We start from the raw sequence: 11,021 nt of genomic DNA, 5'->3' as shown, positions 1-11,021 counted from the left end.
ATCCCTTGAAGACTAAATATCTTTTGTCTTTTTTATTCTCTGCTGATAAACTGAAGTGGGAGTGATATATGTTATTACTGAAGTAGGAGGGACAACATGTACTATTGTCCTCACCATGGGGCCCCCCAGCTTCCCAACCATCTTTCCACTCCCCATCCTCCATTGCCTAATGTCCAACCTTATCATCGCCAGCACCATTTCCCACAAGAAGGAAAAATCAGTGCCTGGTGGACATGGAGTCAGTCTACTGTACAGGATTGAACTGAAAAAAAAATTTTTTTTTTGAAGGTTTTAGAAGCATCCTCTGCAGAGTAGGAGGGTCATGAATAAGCCAAAGACAAAACTATCAACAAAAATAATTTCACTTTGGATTTTCAACTTGATTTTATACATTTACATTTTCATAGGTATGAGAGCAGCAGGGACACATTTTTACTGATGTTTAATTTGAAATCTTGGGTCAACTATGCTTGTTATTCTGACTTGGGAAGGGACAGCCTAGAAGCATGTTGGATGGTAAGGAGGATGCTACAGTTTGAATCCTGAATGTCCCCCCAGGTCCTATGTGTTGAAGGCTTGGTCTCCAAACTGTAGTGCTATCTTGAAGTGGTAGAACCTTTAAGAGGTGGCGCTTAGTGGAAGGAAGTTAGGTCCTTGGGAATGTGCTCTGAGGGGATATGGGCATGTCATTCTCTTCCTTTCTCTTTACTTCCCAGGTGCCACATGGTCAAAAAGTCTCCTTCATACATGTTCCTACTATGATATACTGTGCTACCACAGGCCCAAAGCAAACAGAGCCAAGTTACCATCCTAAACCTCTGAAACTGTGAGCTAAACTAAATATTTCCTTTTAAAAAGTTGGTGTGATCCCAGAGATTTTGTCACAGTAACAGAAAGTTCTCTGTTAGAAGTTATTCAGGAATTAACACTTACCATGGATGACTAGAGAAGTACTAGTTGGCAAAGGTCAGAATCTCTGTGGAATGTTTTATTGGAACCCATCTGTTTTGGGCCTATCCAAAGAGAGATTGAACTATAACAGGGTCCATGCTGTATACCAATAAAGTTGGTAAATCTCTTTAGATTCACCTCATCCCAGATTCCTGTCTGTGCAGAGGTTGTTTCTGGCTGATGTACTATATAAAGCATGGGTTTCATAATGGGGACACCTGGATTTGAATCTCAACTATACTACTCATTAGCTGTGTGACCTTGAGAAAGTTGTGAACCTCTCTGAAGAATTTTTTTTTCCATCTGCAAAATGAGATCATTACTTCATAGGGTTGTTATACTGATTAACAATAATATATGCAAAGGTCACTGCATAGTACAATATTATTCTTCCCCAGACAGTTCTCTGAAACTCATTGAAAATCTCTCATGCAATTAAGGAAGGACAACTCTAAGTGAGAAGGACCATCTCTCGTCTCCAGGGGTGGGAGAGATACACGGGCTTCCAGTTCCTAACTGCCATCCACCAGAGCATATGTTGTGATGGTTGTTAACATATGCAGAAGCTGGCAGCCCAGATTCCTAAAATATTCTGAAAACCAGTAATAGCCTTGGTGTCGTCCACTGTTAAATATAAAACTTAAGTAATTCATTCTATTAAAAAGCCTGGGTCTTATTTTTATCGGGTGATGTGATGAGGCCCCATTCTAAATGTGCCTCTTGTGCCTATCACTATAGCAACCCCACTGTGCTCATATATCCATATATTTTCCTGAAGGCTAATTAAGTTGACAACTGCTAGGGCTTCTTGGTTTACCAGATTTGCACTTGACCCTTCTCTTGGGGCTTAGGGACCCCTATGGATGTGAAGTGATAAAGAAAAGAGTAACAGGTGGAGGAGGCCTCTCCTGGACCCCTCTTTCAAATAGTTGTCCAACAGCCTTTGGGGGTTGTCAATCACTCTTGCTGGATGAGCCAAGACTTAGTAGAGGTGAGTGAGAAAATATGTTAATGTGTCTTCTTCCACAACAGGGTCCTTTTCCCTGAGTGGGGCACCACAAAGTTTAAATGGGTCAAATTCGGCAGCTTAGCTACACCTACCTTTCGTATCAGCTGCATGGTGGAACTGTCTCTGTCACAAACAGGTGGGTTGCCCTCCATGGCTCCTGTTTATTACATAATAAAGATCAACCCCCCCGCCCCCCAGGAGTGACCATGAGGGAGAGCTCATGCAACTCAGAAGAGCCGGACATGTAGATAGCTTCCATCTACTTCTCACATTTGATTTTGAAAAAGTAACATTTGTCTCTTTTTTTCTAGACAAATTGGAAAATACAAAAGAGAATAGTGGTTTATGTTTAGTTTCTTTGTGTCTTTTGCCTTAAAGTCTGTCTATACTTTGGTACAGGGACCTTGATACCATCCTTCTTCTCTTTCCCTGTCTTGTTCAGACAGGTACCTCTGCACCTGGTACAGGTGGCTCACAGGACTTAAGAGCATGAGATGGACATGCATAGAGGAAGGGTCTGGGAAGGATCCTTACCTTAGATCTGATAAAATTTGAGCACTTAGGGCTCATGAAGGAGGGAGACCCTGGTGTCCAGCTTTGTGATCTGGCTGCCTATATATTTGCAGTCCCTGGGGGAGGTAGCCATCTCATGAAGGAGCCTAAGTTATAAGGGAGAATTCAAGAGAAAAGAGTTTCATCCAGATCTGAGGTCTCCAGGTTGGGTTTCTGCAGGGAAGAATTGACTATTAACTTGCCAACTGTTCCATGTAAAACCTGCACTGCCCCTGGGAATAAAAGCCCATTTAAAGTCATAATCCAAATTTCCTTGCTTCTTACCTCTCTACCAACTCATGTGGAATTTCATCCCGCTGTACATCATTCCCAAGATAGTTCTGGAATTCCAGAGAATACCTCTTGGGACCATTGCAGGGCATCTACATGGACCACTTTGTCCCCCAGCCCTTCACCTCCTGCTGGGCCGTCAGTGGGTATGACCTTTCTTACCACAGCTCATACCTAAGCTGAAGGACCCAAAGCTCCTCTTGTTCTTTTTCAAAGCAAATGAACATACTTTTGGCCCCTTCTTTATGTTATACCCGTGATACGTTTACTCATTTTTATTTTCTTTTCAGATTTCCTGCCTAGCAGAGAACTCAACCTGGTTATGGGCTGAGCTTAACAGGTTGGGTTCCCTTTTCTTTCAGGATACATTCTTTCTCAGGAGATTCCTCAATCCTCAAACAGTCTTCCGTGAGGGCCAGCCAATCTGCTGAATCCCAGGGGAAGTTCAGATGGAGATCCTGCTCCACTCCCTGCAATTCCTGTGCAGAGGAAGGAGGGAGCCCCCGATGCCCAGCTTTGTGATCTGGCTGCCCACATATTTGCAGTCTTGGGGGAGCCAGCCATCTCCTCCACTCCACCCAGAAATCATCTGGATTCATGGGCTACACAGTCTATCCTTTCAATCTCAGCACCCCCACATCTTGACATGTGTCTCAGTGTGACTTCCCTGATAGTCCCTTCCTTTTCTGACCTTCTCTTTCTGTTCTCCTCTCTTGATCCCCTCCTGTCCTTAATTCCCCAGTCATATATTCATGCTAGAGGGTTCGCCAACTGCCAAGGAGGCAGCACCTCAGCTTGGCTCACCATGGCCACAACTCTCAGCTGAATTTGCAAAGGGGCAGAGGAGTCAGATAACTTTTTGGAGCTTCAGAACGCAAGGGACTTTGGCTCCGCTCAGAGTTTTGCGGTTTCTCAGGTTTGACTTTCATGATCATCATCTAATAATACCTACTGCGTGCTGAGACGGGCATGCCCCCTGCCAGCCGCCATGCAGAGTTATGTAAAGACTCGGCCCTCAGTGGCAGGTTCCCCAGTATAGCACTAAAAGGCCACTATGTCCTGACCTCTCCAGCTCCATCGCCTGCCTCTCCCTCTCTGGGAATTTTTGCTTCTGCAATTTCAAATGGCCAGTTACTCTCAGTCATGCTTTGTGCTGTTTCTGCCTCATGTCTTTGCTCAAACTGTCCGATCTTTGTGTGGCAGATTGCTTCCCATCTTGAAAGACAGCTTGGATGTCACCTCTGGAAGCAATCCCTGACAACCTTCTCCCTGTCTCTAAGCTAGACTGGGTGCCCTGCTTCTCCTTCCCCTCACCCCACCTCATAAGTGTTTTGCATATATCTCTCTCATTGCCCTTATCTGATTTATAGTAATCAAAGGTGCTCACTTTGATATTGAAATCCTTCAGCCAGCAATGACATCCTCCTTATCTGGCCATGTTCAGATCTGAGAACCATGTCTGCCACACAGTAAAACCTACGAAATGTTTGAGTAAGTGTTGATGAAGTAAAGACTTTGAATTCATGGATTTCATTAGATGAAGAAACAAGGATCAAGCCCTCTGTGGAGAGGTGATTGGAATCTTGGTGGGGTGGGGCATATTAATTTGACAGAAGCACTTATCTATTTATTTATTTTCTATACTAGGGTCAAATCCAGGGGCCCTCTATACTGAGTTACATTCCCAGCCCTTAATTTTTTTTTTTTAATTTTGAGACAAGATCTTGCCAAATTACTCAGGCTGACCTCAAACTTGTGAACTTCTTGCCTCAGCCTCCCTAGTAGTTGGAATTATAGGTGTGTGCAGCCATACCTGGATATGAACTTTTTTTTTTTTTTGCAGTTGTAGATGGGCAAAATGCCTTTATTTTTATAAATTTTTAAGAAATTTTAGTTGTAATTGGACACAATACCTTTATTTTATTTATTTATTTTTATGTGGTGCTGAGGATCAAACCCAGCACCTCACATGTGCTAGGCAAGCATTCTACTGCTGAGCCACAACCTTAGCCCTTATTTGTTCACTTATATGTGGTGCTAAGGATCGAACCCAGTGCCTCACCATGTTAGACAAGCACTCTGCCACTGAGTTACAGCCCCAGCCTCTGTTCTTTCAATACTAGGATTAGCATTAAAATTAATTGCATTGAAGATTTCTGCTTACACAGTGATAGAGCAACTTGTACTGAACTTCTATTTCCATAATAAACAACATCCTGTTTCACCTAAGGCAGGGAAATTGAGAAGCAGAAAGTTCACAGTTCAAAAGGAGCTGGAGGCACAGGCTCACCCAAAGTCCTAATCATAGGATTATAGAAGGCTTTCCCTGCCCGAAAGCCTCACTACTATACTACTAAAGGCCAAGTTACTATTGTTCCTTTTACCCAGTATATCATGTCTAATCCCAACAAAAAATTAAAAAGCATGCTAAAAGGCAAAAGAAACAAAGCTTGAAGACACTTAAACAAGCATCGTAATCAGAGACAGATACAATAGGAATGTTGAAATGATCAGATAAGGATTTTTTAAAAAATATGATTAATAGAAAAAGTTGACATTATTGAAGAACAGATGGATAACATAACAGAGAGATGGACATTCTAATACAGAATAAAAAACATGCTAGACATCAGAAACATTGTAACAGAAATAAATAATACCTTTGATGAGCTCATTAATAGAATGAAAGTCTCTGAGAAAAGAATCTTTGAGCTTGAGGATAAGACAATTGAAATTCTCTGAATTTAAAAGTAAAGAGATTCTGGGTCTGGTGACACTCATCTGTAATCCCAGAGGCTTGGAGGCTGAGGCAGGAAGACCATGAGTTCAAAGTCAGCCTCAGCAACTGAGGTCCTAAGCAACTCAGGGAAACCCTCTCTCTAAATAAAATATAAAAAAGGGCTGGGGACATGGCTCAGCTGTCAAGTGCCCCTGAGTTCAATCCCCAGCAGCCCTCCCACCCCCCAAAAAAGTAGAGATAAATATTGGAAAAAGAAAACCTTAACAAAAGAGAATATACAAGAAGTTTAGACCAATCACAGAAAATATAACATGCATAGTGAGAATACTGATGGAGAAGAAAGAGGAAAGAGTTAAAGCAATACTTACATCAATAATGGCTGAGAATTTTTCCAATTAATGTCAGGTACCAAACCACAGATACAGGAAAGCTCAGAGAACATCAAGCAGGATAAGTGCCAAAAACCTAGATGCAGGCAATTATATTCAAACTTCAGAAAAATCAAAGACACAGAAAAATTCTTGAAAAAAAGCCAGAAGGCAAAACTACCTTACTTAGAGAGGAGCTTAATTTCTACCTTACTTAGACAGGAATTATATCCAACTTACCCTCAGAAACTAAGCAAGCAAAAGGAGAGTAGAGTTAAATATTTAAAGTGTTGAGAGAAAAATATAACCTAGAATTCTGTGCCCTGAGAAATGATCCTTCAAAAATGAAGGAAAGAAAGACTTTCTCATACAAAAATTGAGGAAATTTGTTGCCAGTAAACTTGACTGGAAAGAAATGTTAAAGTTCTTCAGAGAGAATGAAAAATGATATAGGTCAGAAATTTGGATCTACATAAAGAAAGGCAGATTATCAGAGAAGGAATAAATGAAGGTAAAATAAATATTTTTTATTTTCTTGTTCTTATTGATTTACCAGATAATAGTTCATTCACAATAGTTACAGCAATATATATATTTTATTCTACATAATTAAATTATTTATAATATGCTTATGTATGCTTTCTTATAAATAAAATAAATGACAGAAATGATACCAAAAAAAGGGAGAGGGAAATGAGGACTATTTGCTAGTATAAGATACTTGCATTGTAAAGTGGTAGAGTATTATTTAAAAGTGGACTAGGATTAGTTGTCAATATATATTGCAAACTCTGGGGCAACCACAAAAAAAATTGAAGAAGAAAAATGGATAGGTAAATATGCTAAGAAAGAAGAGAAATAGGCTCATAAAAATACCCAATTTATAGATGGCAAAAAAAGAGCAGAAACAAAGGAAAAGGGTGATGAATGGAAAATAGTTTAAATGGAGATATTAATCCAATTATATAACTAATTATTTTAAACAACAATGGTATAAATATACTAACTAAAAGACACATTGCCAAAGTGGATCCAAATGTAAGACCCAACTATGTGTCATCTATTAGAAATTCACTTTGAATAAAAAGACCCATATAGCTGGGCGTGGTGGTATACACTTTTAATCCCAGTAGCTCTGGAAGCTGAGGCAGGAGGATTGCAAGTTCAATGCCAGCCTCAGCAAATTAGCAAGAACCTAAGTAACTTAGCAAGACTCTGTTTCAAAATAAAAAATAAGAAAGTCTGGGAGGTGTAGCTCAGTGGTTTAATGTCCCTGGCTTTAATCCCTGGTACAAAAAAAAAAAAAAAAAAAAAAAGACCCATATAGGTTAAAAGTCCAGGAATAAAGGAAAATATACCATGTTAACACTAATCAAAATAATATAAATCAGTGCTTCAAGAAGACATACACATCATTAATAAATGAATCCACATTTGTAGTTGGAGACTTTAGCATCCCTCTAATGAGAAATAGATAGATCCTATAGCAGGCAGAAAAATCATTAAGGGTATGGTGGAATCCACCATCAATCAATTAGATTAATTAACATCTATAGACAATGTCATCCAAAAACAGTAGTTCATATATTCTTCTCAATCTTACATGGAACATTCACTAAAATAAACTACATTCTGGACCATGAAACAACTTAACATTTTTAAAGAATAGAAATTATACAATGACTGTTCTCAGACTATAATGGAATTACAGTAGAGTCTAATGACAGAAATAAAGATGTAAAACATCATCCAAATACTTGGGGACTAAATAACCCATTTCCAAATAAAACATGTGTCAAAGGAAACATTTCAAGAGAAATTTGAACTAAGTGAAAATGAAAATAAAATCTTTCAAAATTTGTGGGAGGCCTCAAAAGCAGCTTAAAGGGAAGTTTATAGTATGGAATGCATATATTAGAAAGAGAAAAAGATCCAAAATCAATATTCTAAGCACCCTCCTTAAGAAACTAGGAAAAGAAGAGCAAATTAAACCCAAAGCAAGCAAGTAAACAGAAGAAAAGAAATTTAAAAAATTAAAGCAGGAATAAATGAAATTGAAAACAAGATATCAATAAAGATAATCAATGAAACCAAAGATGGATATTTTGAAAAAATTGAAAAAATATATAACCTCTTGTCAGGGTAAGTAAGAATTAAAGAGAGGACACACATTATGAATAATAGAAATGAAAGAGGGCACATCACCACAGGTTCCAAGGATATAAAAATGATAATAAGGGAATACAATGAACAACTCTATGCCCACAAATTTGATAACCTAGCTTAAATCGATCAAGCCCTGACAGATTCAATCTTCCAAAACTCATGCAAGAAAAAATACAATTTACCAGATAAAGGTGTCTGGTAAATTCTGTGAAACAAAGAAAAAATTAAACCAATTTACTACAATCTCTTCCAGAAAAAAGAACCAGAGAAAATAGTTTCTTATTCATTCTATGAGGCCAGCATTACTTACTTTAATACCAAAACCAAAGAAAGATGTTACAGAAAACTATAGATCAGTATCTCTCAGGAAAATAGATGCAAAAATTCTTAGTAAAATATTAACAAAGCCAAATACAACAGGGTATAAAAATTATAACAAGATGAAATTCATCTGATATATAAAAATATGTTTCAGAATTTAACAAACACAAAAATCAGCCTGGCATTGTAGCATATGCCTATAACCCCAGAAACTTGGGAGGCTGAGGCAGTAGTATCACAAGTTCAAGGCCAGCCTCAACAATTCATTGAGACTCTGTCTCAAAATAAAAAGGGCTGAGGATGTGGTTCAGTAGTTAAGCAACTCTGGGTTCAATTTCTGATACCAATAAAAAAAATCCCAATTAATGTAATCTATCACATCAAGAAAGCAGATGATGTACTGCCTCAGGTTGAACCCAGAGCAATGCAGTCAGCTGACCACAGACTGAGACTTTTGAAATCCTGAATCCCAAATAAACTCTTCCTCTTCTAAGTTGTTCTTTTTGACTAAAATAAGTGATAATTATAATATCAGTGAATTTTCATCAGTTGCAGTAAATGTACTTCTCTGGTGCAGGATGTAGATGGTGGGGAGGCTGCACTGGTGTGGGGGATAAGCAGTATATAGGAACTTTGTACTTTTCAGTTGGTTTTGATGTGAACCTAAAATTAAAATTTTTAGCTGGGAGTGGTGGCACACACCTGTAATCCCAAGTGACTTAGGAGGCTGAGGCAGGAGAATCACAAGTTTGAGGTCATCCTAGGTGATTTAATGAGATCCTGTTTCAAAACTTAAAAAAAAAAAGGATTGGGATGTATCTCAGTGGTACAGTTCCCCTGGGTTCAATTCCTGGTAGCACAAATAAAATAAAATAAATAAGCAAAATAAGAAAGAAAGAATAACATTTATTATTTGTAAAAGTTTGAAAAAATGGACAGAACATCATTCAAGCAAACTAATATGTGTATAACTGGAGTATCTAATAAAGGGTCAAAAAATATTTGAAGAAATAATTACTCAAATTTTCAAAATTTGAAGGACTATAAAGTCACAGATTTAAGAAGCTCAATAAACTCCAAACCGAAGAAACATAAACTACATGGCACGTTGTAACTGAATTGATGAAAAAAGTAACAAATTAAAAAATCTTAAAGCAACCAAAGGAAAACATTTCTCTTATGTACAGGTAAGCAAAGATGAAGATGATAGATTTTTTGGTAGAATATATTGAAATTTTGTTGGGTACCAATTAATTGGTAGAAATTTGTCATATTGGATTTAAGAAAGCATGACCATGTGTGCTTCCTAGAAGAAAGTTACTGTAAATATAAAATCATAAATATTTCAAAAATAAATCAAGAGAAAGCTGGAGTGTCTATATTAATATCTATCAAAATGGTTTTCAGAGCAAAGAAGGAATAAAGAATGAAGAAGTTCATTTTATAAGGGAAAAGAAAATAATCGAGGACATAATAATCATAATAACCATAAGTATTTATATAACTGAGAGTAGAATTTCAGAAAACATGAAGCAAAATCTGACACAACTACAAGTAGAAACAATTCTCCACAATTACAAACAAACTCCACAAGTACAGTCAGAGATTTCAATAATTCCTCTCAAAATTCATCAGACATATCGAGTGATAATTGGAAAGGATAGAGAAAAACAGCACCAGCAACCAGCCTGACCTAATGGAATGGAACTCTTTATCCCATAATAGCAGCATACCTATTATTATTATTATTATTTTTAAATATTTATTTTTTAGTTTTAGGTGGACACAATATCTTTTATTTTTATGTGGTGCTGAGAGTCGAACCCAGTGCCCCACATATGCCAGGCGAGTGCGCCACCACTTGAGCCACATCCTCAGCCCCAATTATTTTCAAGGGCACATGGAACATTTACCAAACTAGATCATGGCTTCACTGGCTTCAATTATATCAAACATTTAAGGAAGAAATACCATCGAGGGCTGGCTCAGTTGTAAAGTGCTTGCTTAGCATGTGTGAGGCACTGGGTTGGATCCTCAGCACCACATAAATAAAGTTATTATGTCCATCTACAATTAAAAATATTTATTAAAAAAGAAATACTATCTATCCTGTACAAACTTGTTGTTTTAGTCAGCTTTTTCACTGAGGTGACTAAAAGACCTACCAGAACAATTGTAGAGGAAGAAAAGTTTATTTGGGGGCTCATGGTTTCAGAGGTCTCAGTTCATAGACAGCTAGCTCCATTCCTCAGGGCTGGAAGAATCAATCAGAACATCATGGCAGAAGAGAGTGGCTTAGGGAAGCAGCTCACTTGATGATCAGGAAGCAGAGAGAGACTACACTGCCAGATACAAAATATATACCCCAAAGCCACACCCCCAATACCCACCTCCTCCACTACACCCTACCTGCTTCAGTTACCATTCAGTTATTAATTCAATCATTGGGTTAAGGCTCTCATAACCCAATCATTTCTCCTCTAAACCTCCTTCTATTGTCTCACACATGAGATTTTGGAGGATACCTCATAACCAAATAATAACAAAACCATTCAGGAAATTTATGGAGAGGAACCACTCTCAGTTTGTTCTATGTGGCCAGCATTATCATTTATTGAAACCA

Source organism: Ictidomys tridecemlineatus, chromosome 6 (genome assembly GCF_052094955.1).
Source record: "Ictidomys tridecemlineatus isolate mIctTri1 chromosome 6, mIctTri1.hap1, whole genome shotgun sequence".
NCBI lineage: Eukaryota > Metazoa > Chordata > Mammalia > Rodentia > Sciuridae > Ictidomys > Ictidomys tridecemlineatus.
Note: the sequence above shows the minus strand (reverse complement) of the source record.